At 43.2% G+C, this 18,637-nt stretch overlaps 1 protein-coding gene across 1 annotated transcript in view; it reads left to right on the top strand.

The window, feature by feature from the left end:
• The first annotated feature begins 11,651 nt into the window (after positions 1–11,651).
• The window catches only part of LOC128688279 (transcription factor SOX-5), a 318,664-nt gene continuing 311,678 nt past the window's right edge, over positions 11,652–18,637 (top strand). The window contains exon 1 of the mRNA XM_070088374.1: positions 11,652–12,834. The gene's annotated coding sequence lies outside the window, so the exon portion shown is untranslated. The remainder of the gene's footprint in view (positions 12,835–18,637) is intronic.

Genomic DNA, 18,637 nt, shown 5'->3' with positions numbered 1-18,637 from the left:
GAAAGATATCTCTTGATAAGAGAGAGAGAGAGAGAGAGAGAGAGAGAGAGAGAGAGAGAGAGAGAGAGAGAGAGAGAGAGACTGACAAGGATGAGGAAGTGTTAGAGAGATAAAGAGGTAATGCCTGAGAAGGAGGAAGAGGTGTTAGAGGAGAGAGAGAAACTTCTGGATAATGGGGATGAGAGATAAGAGAGCGAGGTGGTGAGACACTGCTGGTATTTGCACGCCAGTCTGTCGAATGAGAGACAATCAGAGTCATTGTTACCTGAATATTTTGTCACTGAAAACTTGTGCATTGACACGACACGGGAGATTGGTATTAGAGTGTAGATTCGTAGAGGAGATTGGTATTAGAGTGTAGATTCGTAGAGGAGATTGGTATTAGAGTGTAGATTCGTGGAGGAGATTGGTATTAGAGTGTAGATTCGTAGAGGAGATTGGTATTAGAGTGTAGATTCGTAGAGGAGATTGGTATTAGAGCGTAGATTCGTAGAGAAGATTGGTATTAGAGTGTAGATTCGTAGAGGAGATTGGTATTAGAGTGTAGATTCGTAGAGGAGATTGGTATTAGAGCGTAGATTTGTAGAAGAGATTGGTAATAGAGTGTAGATTCGTAGAGGAGATTGGTATTAGAGTGTAGATTCGAAGAGGAGATTGGTATTAGAGTGTAGATTCGTAGAGGAGATTGGTATTAGAGTGTAGATTCGTAGAGAAGATTGGTATTAGAGTGTAGATTCGTAGAGGAGATTGGTATTAGAGCGTAGATTTGTAGAAGAGATTGGTAATAGAGTGTAGATTTGTAGAGGAGATTGGTATTAGAGTGTAGATTCGTAGAGGAGATTGGTATTAGAGTGTAGATTCGTAGAGGAGATTGGTATTAGAGCGTACATTCGTAGAGGAGATTGGTATTAGAGTGTAGATTCGTAGAGGAGATTGGTATTAGAATGTAGATTCGTAGAGGAGATTGGTATTAGAGTGTAGATTCGTAGAGGAGATTGGTATTAGAGTGAAGATTTGTAGAGGAGATTGGTATTAGAGTGTAGATTCGTAGAGGAGATTGGTATTAGAGTGTAGATTCGTAGAGGAGATTGGAATTAGAGTGTAGATTCGTAGAGGAGATTGGTATTAGAGTGTAGATTCGTAGAGGAGATTGATATTAGAGTGTAGATTCGTAGAGGAGATTGGTATTAGAGTGTAGATTCGTAGAGGAGATTGGTATTAGAGTGTAGATTCGTAGAGGAGATTGGTATTAGAGTGAAGATTCGTAGAGGAGATTGGTATTAGAATGTAGATTCGTAGAGGAGATTGGTATTAGAGTGTAGATTCGTAGAGGAGATTGGTATTAGAGTGTAGATTCGTAGAGGAGATTGGTATTAGAGTGTAGATTCGTAGAGGAGATTGGTATTAGAATGTAGATTCGTAGAGGAGATTGGTATTAGAGTGTAGATTCGTAGAGGAGATTGGTATTAGAGTGTAGATTCGTAGAGGAGATCGGTATTAGAGTGTAGATTCGTAGAGGAGATTGGTATTAGAGTGTAGATTCGTAGAGGAGATTGGTATTAGAGTGTAGATTCGTAGAGGAGATTGGTATTAGAGCGCAGATTCGTAGAGGAGATTGGTATTAGAGTGTAGATTCGTAGAGGAGATTGGTATTAGAGTGTAGATTCGTAGAGGAGATTGGTATTAGAGTGTAGATTCGTAGAGGAGATTGGTATTAGAGTGTAGATTCGTAGAGGAGATTGGTATTAGAGTGTAGATTCGTAGAGGAAATTGGTATTAGAGTGTAGATTCGTAGAGGAGATCGGTATTAGAGTGTAGATTCGTAGAGGAGATTGGTATTAGAGTGTAGATTCGTAGAGGAGATTGGTATTAGAGTGTAGATTCGTAGAGGAGATTGGTATTAGAGCGTAGATTCGTAGAGGAGATTGGTATTAGAGTGTAGATTCGTAGAGGAGATTGGTATTAGAGTGTAGATTCGTAGAGGAGATTGGTATTAGAGTGTAGATTCGTAGAGGAGATTGGTATTAGAGTGTAGATTCGTAGAGGAGATTGGGATTAGAGTGTAGATTCGTAGAGGACATTGGTATTAGAACGTAGATTCGTAGAGGAGATTGGTATTAGAGCGTAGATTCGTAGAGGAGATTGGTATTAGAGCGTAGATTTGTAGAGGAGATTGGTATTAGAGCGTAGATTTGTAGAGGAGATTGGTATGAGAGCGTAGATTCGTAGAGGAGATTGGTATTACAGCGTAGATTCGTATGGGAGATTGGTATTAGAGCGTAGATTCGTAGAGGAGATTGGTATTAGAGTGTAGATTCGTAGAGAAGATTGGTATTAGAGTGTAGATTCGTAGAGGAGATTGGTATTAGAGTGTAGATTCGTAGAGGAGATTGGTATTAGAGTGTAGATTCGTAGAGGAGATTGGTATTAGAGTGTAGATTCGTAGAGGACATTGGTATTGGAACGTAGATTCGTAGAGGAGATTGGTATTAGAGCGTAGATTCGTAGAGGAGATTGGTATTAGAGCGTATATTTGTAGAGGAGATTGGTATTAGAGCGTAGATTTGTAGAGGAGATTGGTATGAGAGCGTAGATTCGTAGAGGAGATTGGTATTAGAGCGTAGATTCGTATGGGAGATTGGTATTAGAGCGTAGATTCGTAGAGGAGATTGGTATTAGAGCGTAGATTCGTAGAAGAGATTGGAATTAGAGCGTAGATTTGTAGAGGAGATTGGAATTAGAGCGTAGATTCGTAGAGAAGATTGGTATTAGAGCGCAGATTCGTAGAGGAGATTGGTATTAGAGCGTAGATTCGTAGAGGAGATTGGTATTAGAGCGTAGATTCGTATAGGAGATTGGTATTAGAGCGTAGATTCGTAGAGGAGATTGGTATTAGAGCGTAGATTCGTAGAGGAGATTGGTATTAGAGCGTAGATTTGTAGAAGAGATTGGTATTAGAGCGTAGATTTGTAGAGGAGATTGGTATTAGAGCGTAGATTTGTAGAGGAGATTGGTATTAGAGCGTAGATTCGTAGAGGAGATTGGTATAAGAGCGTAGATTCGTAGAGAAGATTGGTATTAGAGTGTAGATTCGTAGAGGAGATTGGTATTAGAGCGTAGATTCGTAGAGGAGATTGGTATTAGAGTGTAGATTCGTAGAGGAGATTGGTATTAGAGTGTAGATTCGTAGAGGAGATTGGTATTAGAGTGTAGATTCGTAGAGGAGATTGGTATTAGAGTGTAGATTCGTAGAGGAGATTGGTATTAGAGCGTAGATTCGTAGAGAAGATTGGTATTAGAGTGTAGATTCGTAGAGGAGATTGGTATTAGAGCGTAGATTAGCAGAGGAGATTGGTATTAGAGTGTAGATTCGTAGAGGAGATTGGTATTAGAGTGTAGATTCGTAGAGGTGATTGGTATTAGAGTGTAGATTCGTAGAGGAGATTGGTATTAGAGTGTAGATTCGTAGAGGAGATTGGTATTAGAGTGTAGATTATTAGAGGAGATTGGTATTAGAGTGTAGGTTCGCAGAGGAGATTGGTATTAGAGCGTAGATTCGTAGAGAAGATTGGTATTATAGTGTAGATTCGTAGAGGAGATTGGTATTAGAGCGTAGATTCGTAGAGGATATTGGTATTAGAGCGTAGATTCGTAGAGGAGATTGGTATCAGAGTGTAAATTCGTAGAGGAGATTGTTATTAGAGCGTAGATTCGTAGAGATTAGTATTAGAGCGTAGATTCGTAGAGGAGATTGGTATTAGAGCATAGATTTGTAGAGGAGATTGGTATTAGAGCGTATATTTGTAGAGGAGATTGGTATTAGAGCGTAGATTTGTAGAGGAGATTGGTATGAGAGCATAGATTCGTAGAGGAGATTGGTATTAGAGTGTAGATTCGTATAGGAGATTGGTATTAGAGCGTAGATTCGTAGAGGAGATTGGTATTAGAGCGTAGATTCGTAGAAGAGATTGGAATTAGAGCGTAGATTTGTAGAGGAGATTGGTATTAGAGCGTAGATTCGTAGAGGAAATTGGTATTAGAGCGTAAATTTGTAGAGGAGATTGGTATTAGAGCGTAGATTCGTAGAGGAGATTGGTATTAGATCGTAGATTTGTAGAGGAGGTTGGTATTAGAGCGTAGATTCGTAGAGGAGATTGGTATTAGAGCGTAGATTCGTAGAGGAGATTGGTATTAGAGCGAAGATTCGTATAGGTGATTGGTATTAGAGCGTAGATTCGTAGAGGAGATTGGTATTAGAGTGTAGATTCGTAGAGGAGATTGGTATTAGAGCGTAGATTTGTAGAAGAGAATTGGTATTAGAGCGTAGATTTGTAGAGGAGATTGGTATTAGAGCGTAGATTTGTAGAGGAGATTGGTATTAGAGCGTACATTCGTAGAGGAGATTGGTATTAGAGAGTAGATTCGTAGAGAAGATTGGTATTAGAGTGTAGATTCGCAAAGGAGATTGGTATCAGAGTGTAGATTCGTAGAGGATATTGGTATTAAAGTGTAGATTCGTAGAGGATATTGGTATTAAAGTGTAGATTCGTAGAGGAGATTGGTATTAAAGTGTAGATTCGTAGAGGAGATTGGTATTAAAGTGTAGATTCGTAGAGGAGATTGGTATTAAAGTGTAGATTCGTAGAGGACATTGGTATTAAAGTGTAGATTCGTAGAGAAGATTGGTATTAAAGTGTAGATTCGTAGAGGAGATTGGTATTAGATGTCCAGGCGGACATCAACCGAATCTTTCAGTGGGCTGCAGAAAACAATATGAAGTTCAACGATGAGAAATTTCAATTACTCAGATATGGTAAACACGAGGAAATTAAATCTTCATCAGAGTACAAAACAAATTCTGGCCACAAAATAGAGCGAAACACCAACGTCAAAGACCTGGGAGTGATCATGTCGGAGGATCTCACCTTCAAGGACCATAACATTGTATCAATCGCATCTGCTAGAAAAATGACAGGATGGATAATGAGAACCTTCAAAACTAGGGAGGCCAAACCCATGATGACACTCTTCAGGTCACTTGTTCTATCTAGGCTGGAATATTGCTGCACACTAACAGCACCTTTCAAGGCAGGTGAAATTGCTGACCTAGAAAATGTACAGAGAACCTTCACGGCGCGCATAACGGAGATAAAACACCTCAATTACTGGGAGCGCTTGAGGTTCCTAAACCTGTATTCCCTGGAACGCAGGCGGGAGAGATACATGATTATATACACCTGGAAAATCCTAGAGGGACTAGTACCGAACTTGCACACGAAAATCACTCAGTACGAAAGCAAAAGACTTGGCAGACGATGCAACATCCCCCCAATGAAAAGCAGGGGTGTCACTAGCACGTTAAGAGACCATACAATAAGTGTCAGGGACCCGAGACTGTTCAACTGCCTCCCAGCATACATAAGGGGGATTACCAACAGACCCCTGGCAGTCTTCAAGCTGGCACTGGACAAGCACCTAAAGTCGGTTCCTGACCAGCCGGGCTGTGGCTCGTACGTTGGTTTGCGTGCAACCAGCAGCAACAGCCTGGTTGATCAGGCTTTGATCCACCAGGAGGCCTGGTCACAGACCGGGCCGCGGGGGCGTTGACCCCCGGAACTCTCTCCAGGTAAACTCCAGGTCTCGAGGTAGATTCGTGGAGGAGATTGGTATTAGAGTCTAAATTCGTAGAGAAGATTGATATTAGAGCGTAGATTCGTAGAGGAAATTGGCATTAGAGTGTAGATTCGTAGAGGAGAATGGTATCAGAGTGTAGATTTGTAGAGGAGATTGGTATTAAAGTGTAGATTCGTAGAGAAGATTGGTATTAAAGTGTAGATTCGTAGAGGTGATTGGTATTAAAGTGTAGATTCGTAGAGGTGATTGGTATTAAAGTGTAGATTCGTAGAGGTGATTGGTATTAAAGTGTAGATTCGTAGAGGAGATTGGTATTAAAGTGTAGATTCGTAGAGGTGATTGGTATTGAAGTGTAGATTCGTAGAGGAGATTGATATTAAAATAAGGATCCGCACCTAAGTTTGATACTAAAATATGGATCACCACAGGAGATTGGTATTAATGTATGAATCTTGTATTAAAAATTAATTCAACACAAAAGACTGGAATTATTTTATGGGTCGGCGCATAAGAGTGGTGTTAAAATATGCATCGGCATAGAAGATTTATATTAATGTATATAATTGTGAGGGGGGATGGGAAAGAGCTGAAAATACAGTATTTGGTATGGTCAAAGTGAGCATGCTCAGCGCCATCTATTGGACGTGCTTGCTGCTGCAGGCGACTCTTCAAGATTCGAGTGTTATTTAACTTTCTCACCCAATATATATACACCGAGAGGAATATTTCTCTCAGCGTATATATGTTGAGAGTTTATTTTAATTTCTATTTTAGGGATTAAAGTATTCTTGTCTGGTGGTGAAAAGGTTACGGTCGGTCATATTAACCCTAGTGTAGTTAATAGGCTTTAAACTCCGTTAACCAACCAGCTGACTGTCACTTCCTGTTGATGTTATCTTTGTCTAGTGTCTTCTTGAGTGGGGTTGAAAACTGACAACAGAACGTTTCGTCCACACAGTAGGTCTCTTCAGTCGAAAGTAGATATGATTACACTGCAGGAGATAGAAGTGAAGAGGTATTTTGAGGTATCTTTCCTTGTTGATAGTCTCAGGCTACGAGACTCACTATCTTCAAGGCTGAGGGATTAACCACCTAAAACTATTTCTCCTCTTCTACTCTCTCCAGTCCTGCAATCACCTCCGCGGTAACAACATAACTGAAGCAACACAAGAAGAGTGAAGGCGCAGTGCAACTCGTGTTTGTCCTCGGGAGAAGCTTCTGTGTAAACCGCTCGAATCCTCAAGAAGTGAACTTCTCTCGTAACTTCTTTCCTGACAAGTATTAGCCGTGGTCTGGTCAACTAGGAAGGAGGTTTACATAGTTGAAGCTGGAGAACAATTACTACAACTAATTCTGTTAGGGAATCGATATGTCTCTAAAGAATTTGACTAAAACAACGACCACATCCATCCTTCCGTTTATGTACTCACTATTTCCATCTGTTCCATTGGACTGCCATCAGTGGAATTGGTTCTATCTCTCTGATATCTGTGAGAACCTTAGCATGTCGGTCAGGATCATCGAAGATATAAAACCAGACGTACTCCTGTTAACCTTTTTTGACCTAGTTCCTGGGCCTTGTGTGTATCCATATGCTCTTGCGCTACCCTCCACAGGATGGATATAAAGTGGGCAATGAACTAACCGCTTCGTCGGCAAAATCTAAATAGCTACACGTCGTAAGCCACTATCCATTCTTTACCACCGCTTCAGGAAACAAGGCAAGTGTTTCCTGAAGCGGGTCTTAGTCATATGGTGACCACCCACTGAAGCTTTTGGTCATCTGACCGAGGCCTTCCGCTGGCTAACCGGTACACCCCTTCAAAAATTGTCTATGAAAATTTTCATGGGAAAGCGTCGACTCTATACGCACAGGATGCGTATGAGAGAAGCATAATAAAGTAATTAAACAAACTATGGAAAGAAAACCTTTAGAAACCAGCTACATGCTATCCTGTTTTCATTTGTTTTCTGAAGTGAATTAAAAACTCTTATTTTTTTTTTCATTCTCCTCTTCTTCAATTAATGTTATTATTTTATGTTATTATTATTTTCTTATTCATCAAGTTTCACAACAATAATATTCGCTAAGGAGATTCGTATTAAAGTATATATTCTCGTAGAAATTGGTATTACATTATATATACCTGGGGTATTGGTATTAAAGTATTGATCTCAAATGGAAATTAGTACCAGTAGAAAATAAATAAATTATATATATATATATATATATATATATATATATATATATATATATATATATATATATATATATATATATATATATATATATATATATATATATATATATATAAAGGAAATATATTTTTAAAGGAAATTGGAATTAAAGCATAAAGTAAGTAGATGAGATTGGTATTTAAGGCTCAGAAAAAACGAGGTATGGAAGACCATTCAAGGAAGAGAGCCTCGAGACCCGATAAAGGCTCTTGATCCAAGGACTTCTCGTCACTCTCCCCTTCCTTAGATCAAACCTGATTCTTCCCGTACCTACCGTTCCCCCAAGCGCTGCCCGACTCATACGGTCTTAGCGTTTCCCCTATAAACCAAATAATAATAATAATAATAAATAATAATAATAATAATAATAATAATAATAATAATAATAATAATAATAATAATAATAATAATAATAATAATAATAATAATAATAAAAGAATAATATCGGTTAATCGGAAGAGGGGAAGCGAAGGGGAGAAACATCGGTATCAAGGATTGTTAGCATCGAGAGAGAGGGGAATCGAGGGGAGGAATATCAGTACCTCGATGTTTTTGTCACCGGAGAGAGGACTAGAGGGGAGGAATATCGGTGGCAAGACCTCGCAACGTCGTCTGGCGGAACATCCAGCATCGGAGGGAGAGAGAGAGAGAGACAGAGAGAGAGACAGAGACACAGACAGACAGACAGACAGACAGACAGAGACAGACAGACAGACAGACGCAGAGACAGACGCAGAGACAGACAGACAGACAGACAGACAGACAGACAGACAGACAGACAGACAGACAGACAGACAGAGTTTAAAAATAAACACAAAGCAATAAAAGAATTCAAAATTATACTGTATCGCTTCTCACTTTCTCTGTTTCCCGAAATTCTTCAAGCTTTGCGGCGTTACGCTATTTCCGACCATTTCAAACTATTTCCATCGTTCTTTCACTGTGTATGACTTCTTTCACAATTTCTACACGATCTAACCATTTTCTGACGATTTAGGGCCTTCCTAGAAATACCACTATTTCTCAGAAATTTTTACTATTTCTAGTAATTTGCACTATTTCCTATTACTCACTATTTCCGGCGCCATTATTTTAAGGCCGCTAACGTTTTTTTTTACTTTAATTTTTTGTTATTCCTATTTCGTAAATGTTCCACTGCTTTCAGTGTAACAATTTCCGACGTATTTCCTTATTTTTCACGTTTATCGTATTTTTTTTTTAACCGGCACTTTACTATTTCCATCACTGTCACTATTTCTGGAGTATCTTACAATCGCTAATGTCGCAATATTTCCAGAGCCTTTTTTTTATTTTTATGCTCTATTTCCATCGCTATTCAGTATTTCCATCTCTACTTTCCGTTTCCCTTGCAACTATTCCTACGGCTGCTCCCTATTTCCATCGCTGCTTCCTATTTCTGACGTCTCCCCTTACAAGTTATAGTGTTTCTAACCCTTCTTCCTCTTCCTCTTCCTCTTCCTCCTCTACCTGTCCTTATTCCTCACCTCTTCAACTTCTTCCTCATTTTCCTTCCTTCTCGCTTCCTTATCTTTTCTCGCCTTTTCCTCTTCCTTTTTGCCTGGTTTCCGCTCTTCATCCTCCTTTTCTTCTTATTTTTCTTCTATATTTTCACTCGTATCTTCTCTTTCTCTTCTTCCACTCTTTCTCATTCTTTCTTTCCCATTATCATATTCTTTACTTCTTTTCCTCTTCGTCATTCTACTTCTTTCTCTTCCCAATTCTTTTCCTTCGTCTATCCTTCTCCTCCTTCTCCTTCTCCTCCTCTTTCTCCTCCTCCTCCTCCTTCTCCTCCTCCTCCTTCTCCTCCTCCTTCTCCTTCTCCTCCTCTTTCTTCTCCTCCTCCTCCTTCTCCTCCTCCTTCTCCTTCTCCTCCTCTTTCTTCTCCTCCTCCTCCTTCTCCTCCTCCTTCTCCTTCTCCTCCTCCTTCTCCTCCTCCTCCTCCTTCTCCTCCTCCTCCTCCTCCTCCTCCTTCTCCTCCTCCTTCTCCTTCTCTTCCTCCTTCTCCTCCTTCTCCTCCTTCTCCTTCTCCTTCTCCTCCTCCTTCTCCTCCTCCTTCTCCTCCTCCTCCTCCTCTTGTTCAGCCTTCAGAACTTGCTTCCTAAAGGGGCGTTGTCAGATTTACTTACCTGGGTTCATTGTCCTCAGAGACACCAGGGAGGGACCTTCCTGGTGGAGGAAGAGGAAGGAGGAAGATGAGGAGAAGGAGAAGGAGGACGAGGAGGAGGAGGAGCAGGCGAGGACGATGGGGAAGCAGCAGAAGAAAACAAAAGAGAAGGGGAAAAGAGAGAGAGGGGAAGGGGGTGTGTATAGAACGGGGTGAGTGAGGGGGCGAAGGAGGGAGAGTCTTGCTATGCGGAAGACACTGTTTTGGGAAAAGGGTCGAGGGGGGGGGGAGAGGCAGTTACCACCAAATGAGGGGCTCTTGATCCAAGGAAGAGGATGTACCCTCCTATTCCTCTAATCATACTGGATTACCATTCATTTCAAGGACACATTTACTCCCATATAATAGTATTAATACAAGGAGCAATAACAATAACAATTAGTAGTAGTAATAATAATAATAATAATAATAATAATAATAATAATAATTATTATTATTATTATTAGTATTATTATTATTATTATTATTATTATTATTATCATCATCATCATCATCATTTCAATAACCTTTCACTTTAATTATTAAGGAGAGGAAGAAGGAGGAGGAGGAGAAGGGGGAAGAAATTAGCTAAAAATTTATTTTCCTTTACACATTTGATCATTTCTCGACTCCATAGCAGTTCTAGTGTTTGTCTCTTAGTGTTTTTGTAATTAAGAACCAGGCAAGGTTGGGTTTGCTCCTCTCAAAGATTTCTCTAGCAAGATCTCAATCTATGAAGATAATGTGAACCGATATCTAATAATTAATGTTGTTTAAGTATTGCTAAACAACTGATAATCCTGTTTAAGTAATCCTTTACAAATTATAACCCTCTTTAAGTAATCCCAAAGACGTGAAAATCCTGTTTCAGTAATCCCAGACACATGATTATCCTGTTTAAACAATCCCAAACACGTGATAATCCTGTTTAAGCAATCCCAAACACGTGATAATCCTGTTTAAGCAATCCCAAAAACGTGATAATCCTGTTTAAGTAACCCTAAACACATGATAATCCTGTTTAAGCAATTCTAAACACATGATAACTATGTCTGATACTCGCAGGAAAACTTTAAGCTTATTAAAATCTTCTGAGCCAAAGTCTGAGTTTGTTTAAGAAATTTCATTCAAAGTTTTAGCTTGCTGAAGTAATCAAAATCAAAATTGAATTATTTAATGTAATTTAACCAACAGTTGGCCTCAGAGGATAATGGAAATAAACAATTATCATTTATTATAGAGAATCGTACCAAAATTTAGACCTGTGGAAGACATTAATAGTGATTTAGAATTTGAATGAAACAGTTATTTGAGAAGTGATCCACAGACGCCTGTGACCACAGGCAAGGGAATGGCCATTCAACCGGGTTGAACGGTTGAAACTGTTTAGAAATCTGAAGGAAGTAACAGGGGGGGGGGGAGAAACTTCAACATCCTATCGCGGCCTAAAGTTGAACTCTAGTCTTGAGTTGAATATCAACGACTTGTTCCCCACCGGTTGAATATTTACAACATGATTCCTTAATATAATATTCAAGAAGTCAACTTGCCCTTCCAGAGTCAGTCAAGACTGAGTTTAAGCCTCTTCTTGCGACCCCTCGGCTGAAGTCCTCTTCTCGTTTACAACTCATTGTCCTGTGGATGATATTTATCCAAGGGTTTTCTGCTCTTCTCCCTGACAGACCTGTTGCGTAGCCCACAGGGGTCGGTGGTTGCAAAGAGCCCCCTCCCCCTCCCTGTCCTGCTACTCTGTGCCTTCCGCCTGTCTGTCCACTCGTAGCGTAGACAGGAGGGGTGGTAGGAGGGAGGGATGGAAGACCTGATCTTTAAAAGGAATCTTGAGACAATTCCCGAATGTTTTTGAGGCAGTTCTTGCGGCCACTGGAAGCGAAGACTCCTCCTTCCAAAGGCGACACGGACGAAGACACGGGAGAGAGTGAAACATCAATAAACATGTTTAAAGGCGGCCCGTGTAACTATAGGATGCTACAGGAGGACTTGGCTGTGTTGGGACGCTGCAGTTGGAAGAGGAGGTGGAGTGATGGAAGAGGAGGTGTAGGAAGGGGCAGGGGTAGGGGAAGACGTGGAGAAGGAGGAGGAGGAAGGGGGGCCAATGGCTACGCCAGCTACTCCCCTCACTCGCCACACCACTGCCATTTCTAGGGAAAAATACACATTAGTTAGGTGGGGGTTTAAAGGCCGGCCGTGCCCCCTCCTTGCCAATTCGCGACCACAAAATTCCACGATGGTCGGCTTTTTTCTTGGCGGCGGGCGAGGGGGCCGAGCGGCAGTTTTCGTTGGCTGGTGTAGCTGCGTCGGTGGACCAATTGTGGGTGATGGCATTGTGGTCCAGCCCCCGTTGTTGTGGCCTCCATTGTTATCCTGACAATGGTTGGTCGCCGCGGGGGGAGGCGCCTCCCCATTGGTCGGCCATTGTGGCCCCGCGCGCGCTGATTGGCTGCGCGCCGCCACGTTTTGTTATGGGGGAACAGTGCTGTGACGTCACGCGCAGCGGCGCCGCCACTGACGGGAATCCGTAAGAATACTCAGTGTGGCCGGCAGAGGCTGTGGAACAAGACGGGGAGGCTGCGCGTATTGTTTGCGGCCAGCACATACACACACACACACACACACATACACACTGGGAGCGCTCACTGTGTGCCGCGACACGCCCCACGCCACACTATGTGCTGACGACCTCCCTCGCCACCGACACAGTGTTCACACCGTAGCACCGCACGCTGCAGGAGCCGCGACGGAGCACCGCACGCTGCAGGGGCCGCGACGGAGTCTTACAGGTAAGCTGGTCACCTGGGATGACCGCGAGGCCTGCAGCGAGCACCACACCATCACCACCACCACTGCCGTCTCTTGGCACACTCCCTGCTGAGGCCGCTAGCAAACATACGCCACATCGGCTATGTTTGGCACCTTGGAGATGGCAGAGGCGTCTGGCGGCCAGTGCATCATGGACTCCGCCGCCCTACGCCTCCTTCCCGACATTCTCCCGTCTCCTCGTCCTCCTGCCAGGCTCCTCAGGCTTCAAGGTGCTACCTGAGATGCTCTCCTACCTTCGTTATCCTTCAAGTGTTGTGTTTGAGCCGTGAAAAGTGGCGGGTGTGAAGTGTTGTGGCGGTGAACGGGCGGGGCGGGGCGGGGCGGCACTCCCCCGCCGATAATACCGCTATCTGCCCCCACCAACCCGGGTTCTCCAAGCCAATTATCGGCAGAGGGCAATTTATGTGACGATAATTTGGGACGTGTCTGTCCGGACGTCAAGGAAAAGACACCGGAAATAGTGTGTCTTGAGGGGGCAAGGGGAGGGAGAGGAGGAAAGTGGTGATAGGTGGTGGTGGTGGTGGTGAAAAGGGTGCCGCGGGCATCACCCGGGCAGTGCCAACAGCAGTGCCACTAAGCTTTTAAAAACAAACCATAAAAACACCCGCCGCTTGATCCAGTGATGTGATGTTTTAATACAGACATTTTTAAATCCGTATCGTGTTTGTTGTTGTGTTTTAGTCCGTGTCTTGTGTATATGTGTGTGTATTTTACCGCCCGCCGCTCCTGTAATAGATGACCGACTATATGCTGATCTTGAAGGCGCATAAAAGCTTTCAATGTGTTTGAAGAAATAACAGATAAGACGGGCACTGAAGAACCCTGATTGATTCGTAGAGCGTTGCACCGACTGCTCGGCCTCTCCGAAAATAATCAACTCTAGCAGCAGACACTCCGTGTAGGCCTAAATCTTTGCAACAGCCAGGTAGGCAGACACTGCGGCAGTACCACGGACATACACACACTACCAGGGTACAAGGTGAACTAGTAAACTAACAGGTGTAGCTTCTTGCATCTTCCAATTTCTACCTAACAAATATTGAAGAAATATCACAATACCGTGACTGAAGAAATTCTCAATTAATCACTAAATTGAAGATAAATCTCTAGAGAGAACGTTTTGTATCCTCCCAGGACCATTATCCTGAAGTAGACTTTGATAGCTGTATTCCCCTTCTGCTAGTGAAGTATTCTAGTGACATCCTCTAATAACATTCTAGAAATGTGAAATCAAGTTCTGCGGTGTGTTTTGAAGAGTAATCGTTGGTATGATACCAGCGTATTAATACCTCGATATTCATAAGTCTCTTGGTGCGGTACTTGTGTAAATGTATGTAATTGTGGGTATCCCTCTGTATACTTACTTGCACCTGTGTGTGTATGTGTGTGTGTGAACCTATGTGCTCCTGTATGTACCTCGGGTGCCTACTTTGGCGTACCCTAAACGCCAAGATGTCAAAATAGGGTGAGGACAGGGAAGGGAATCAGGTACACCCTGGCAGAGAGAAGCTGGTATGGCAGGGAGAGGTGTATAAAACACCACTCTCTCTCTCTCTCTCTCTCTCTCTCTCTCTCTCTCTCTCTCTCTCTCTCTCTCTCTCTCTCTCTCTCTCTCTCTCTCTCTCTCTCTCTCTCTCTCTCTCTCTCTCTCTCTCTCTCTCTCTCTCTCTCTCTCTCTCTCTCCCTCTCTTTCTCTCTGTTAAGAACATACAGTGGGCAAGTGATATATATATATATATATATATATATATATATATATATATATATATATATATATATATATATATATATATATATATATATATATATATATATATATATATATATTATTATATATATGTATGTATAGTTACCTTTCTTGGGAATGCGTGATTAGTGACGTTTCTCTGTGAGTTCCTGCATTTCAATAGAGTGGAAGGCGTAGCGATTGAGTTGCTGTAAGGAAGACGTCAAGTCCGCATTCCTAGCTCTAGCGTGCTCCCTGATAATTGATAAATACGATAAGGCGAGGAGTTTGGAGAGGGGGGGGGGAAGGGAGAGACGTGGAGGTGGAGTATGTCATGGGGGGGAGGGGAGAGGGGAGAGTAAATGATCTGAGGGACACATCATTGGAAGTCTCGTCTAGGTCGAAGGACATGTGTCAATTTCTCTCTCTCATACACTCTCTCTTTCTCTCTCTCTCTCTCCCTCTCTCTCTCTCTCTCTCTCTCTCTCTCTCTCTCTCTCTCTCTCTCTCTCTCTCTCTCTCTCTCTCTCTCTCTCTCACTCACTCACCCGTTGCCAGTGTTCACTATATGCACATATTCAAGTGGTCGGCTTGACACCAAGCGAGGTCTTTTATATCTTAAGTGTACCGTGTGTGTGTGTGTGTGTGTGTGTGTGTGTGTGTGTGTGTGTGTGTGTGTGTGTGTGTGTGTGTGTGTGTGTGTGTGTGTATATGCTTGTGTGTTTGTGTTGTGTGTGTGTGTGTATGTGTGTGTGTGTGTTTGTGTGTGTGTGTGTGTGTGTGTGTGTGTGTGTGTGTGTGTGTGTGTGTGTGTGTGTGTGTGTGTGTGTGTGTGTGTGTGTGTGTGTATATGCGTGTGTGTGTGTTTGTGTGTGTGTGTGTGTGTGTGTGTGTGTGTGTGTATGTGTGTGTGTGTGTTTGTGTGTGTGTGTGTGTGTGTGTGTGTGTGTGTGTGTGTGTGTGTGTGTGTGTGTGTGTGTGTGTGTGAGTGTGTGTTAGTGTGAGTGAGAGAAAAAGAGAGAGATATCACCCATCTGTAATCACTAGAGTACACCTACGTTGGTGATGTCACACATTTGAATAATTAATCAGCTTTAAACCCCGGTGCACTAGTTGTACTCACGACCTCCTGGAGTACATCACCACGCACCCGTGGTACTCATGGCAAGGGGATACTTCCTGCGGTCTTTTCTACACCTCTTCTTCCGCGACCTTAAGAGTACGTCCTCCTCTTTCCCTTTCTGGTAATTGCAAAACAAAACAAAAAATGGTCGTCTCGTGTTTATATCATCTCCTAATGACTTCGTGAGAGGTTATTGTATCATCTCTGCTTCATCTCTCGGTAATGAAGGGACGGTAAGTCTGCTCGTGATTCTCATGGTACATTTCTCAACCCGGGAATCCACGGAGTTGCAAACTTCTGATATACCTCAGACTGGTTTTGAGGGCTTCTCACTCTTCACCACCCGGTATATGTGAATATGATAATGGTATACAATACCGACAAGTTCATAGGTAAGACACATGTGCAACAGTTAGGTATCTTTATTCCGAAACGTTTCGCCTACACAGTAGGCTTCTGAAGTCGAATACAGAGGAGGCAGCAGAAGCTTCATATTATTTCCGTCTATGGAGCAGGACTAGGTCATCGAAGGTGACTGATAACGGCTTTACCTCTCTATTGCTTCCGCTGTCTCCTCGGTATTCGACTGAAGAAACCTACTGTGTAGGCGAAACGTTTCGGAATGAAGATAACTAACTGCTGCACATGTGTCTTACTTATCTCCTAGCGTCTGTGTCTGTAGGCTCGATACTCCGGCAGCAGATATGAATTTGGGTCTTAAGATGAATAATACCCTCGTTATCATATGTTCGTTAATATATTTTGTGGTTATCTTAAGACGTGATAATGTTATTCATGTTATTACTGTACCCGTCTCCGTTACTAGTTACCTGTTTTTACATGCACTCGTCTCCGTTACTAGTTACCTGTTTTTACATGCACTCGTCTCCGTTACTAGTTACCTGTTTTTACATGCACTCGTCTCCGTTACTAGTTACCTGTTTTTACATGCACTCGTCTCCGTTACTAGTTACCTGTTTTTACATGCACTCGTCTCCGTTACTAGTTATCTGTTTTTACATGCACTCGTCTCCGTTACTAGTTACCTGTTTTTACATGCACTCGTCTCCGTTACTAATTACCTGTTTTACATGCACTCGTCTCCGTTACTAGTTACCTGTTTTACATGCACTCTCTCCGTTACTAGTTATCTGTTTTACATCACTCATCTCGTTACTAGTTACTGTTTTACATCACTCTCTCCATTACTAGTTACCTGTTTTACATACACTCTCTCCATTACTAGTTACCTGTTTTACATGACCTCATCTCCGTTACTAGTTATCTGTTTTACATGACACTCGTCTCCTTACTAGTTATCTGTTTTACATGCACTCATCTCGTTACTAGTTACCTGTTTTACATGCACACTCTCCGTTACTAGTTACTGTTTTACATGCACTCGTCTCCTTACTAGTTACCTGTTTTAATGCACTCGTCTCCGTTACTAGTTATCTGTTTTACATGCACTCTCCGTTACTAGTTACCTGTTTTTACATGCACTCGTCTCCGTTACTAGTTACCTGTTTTTACATGCACTCGTCTCCGTTACTAGTTACCTGTTTTTACATGCACTCGTCTCCGTTACTAGTTACCTGTTTTTACATGCACTCGTCTCCGTTACTAGTTACCTGTTTTTACATCCACCAGTCTCTGTTACTAGTTACCTGAACGGATATTTTTAGTGATTACATGTCATTAGTAACACTGAAAGAGCTATTTGTAGTAACACTGACAGCTATGTGTAGTTACGCTGACAGAGCTATGTGTAGTAACACTGACAGCTATGTGTAGTAACAATGACAGCTGTGTAGTTACACTGACAGAGCTATGTGTAGTAACACTGACAAAGCTATGTGTAGTAACACTGACAGAGCTATGTGTAGTAACACTGACGGAGCTCTGTGTAGTAACACTGACAAAGCTGTGTAGTTACAGTGACAGAGCTATATATAACTACACTGACAGAGCTATCCTCGCTGTGTCCCATCTTCAGTGTTTCAAATGCGATCGGCATGTGTCGTATGTAGTCATGAGCTGTGTAGTGTAGAGTGGAGCAGTCAGGCAGTGGCGGCAGCAGCAGAGCGAGCGTAGTAGTGGTGTGGTAGCAGTAGAGTGGTGTAGTAGAGTGGTCAGGCAGCGCGCCAGGCAGCAGGCGGCGCAGCGGCTTGGCAGGTGCGAGCGCAGCAGTGCGTGCGTAGTGAGTAGTTGCGAGGAGGGCGGGGCGGCGGCGGCGGCGGCGCGTGGTGGTGTGTGTGCTGGTGGCTGGTGGCGGCGAGCAGCAGCGAGCAGCAGCAGCAGCGAGCGTGCTGGCGTGCGTGGTGGTGGTGGTGGTGCGTGCAGCAGCAGCGCGCGAGAGTGCGGTGAGGGTAGGTGGTAGGGAGTGGTGCTGCTGGCAGGCGCGCAGCAGCGCGGCAGCGGACGAGCGGGGCGCCAGCAGCGCAGTGTGGTGGTGTGGCTGGCGGTGGCTAGCTGAGCAGCAGCAGCGCAGCAGCAGCAGCAGCAGGCGCTGTGGTGTGTGAGAGAGAGTAGTAGTAGTTAGCAGCAGCTGCAGCGCAGTGCAGCTAGCTAGTAGTAGCGTAGGTGTAGTAGTAGTGTAGTAGTGTGTGTGTGTGTGTGTGTGTGTGTGTGTGTGTGTGTGTGTGTGTGTGTGTGTGTGTGTGTGTGTGTGTGTGTGTGTGTGTGTGTGTGTGTGTGTGTGTGTGCGTGGGTGCGTGCGTGCGTGCGTGCGTGCGTGCGTGCGTGCGTGTGTATGTGTATACCTCCTCCGTGCTACTTTAAGTAGCAGAACACTTCGCGCGTGTTACCCCCTCTCAAGTAGCACGATAAACGGAACACCACCGCCTATCCATCCCCATCTCTTCTCCCCCCTTCCATCCCCTCTCTTCCTCCCATCCCTCCCTCCCTCCCTCCC

This window comes from Cherax quadricarinatus, chromosome 24 (genome assembly GCF_038502225.1).
Source record: "Cherax quadricarinatus isolate ZL_2023a chromosome 24, ASM3850222v1, whole genome shotgun sequence".
Lineage (NCBI taxonomy): Eukaryota > Metazoa > Arthropoda > Malacostraca > Decapoda > Parastacidae > Cherax > Cherax quadricarinatus.
Note: the sequence above shows the minus strand (reverse complement) of the source record. Positions and strands in the feature narration are given on the sequence as shown.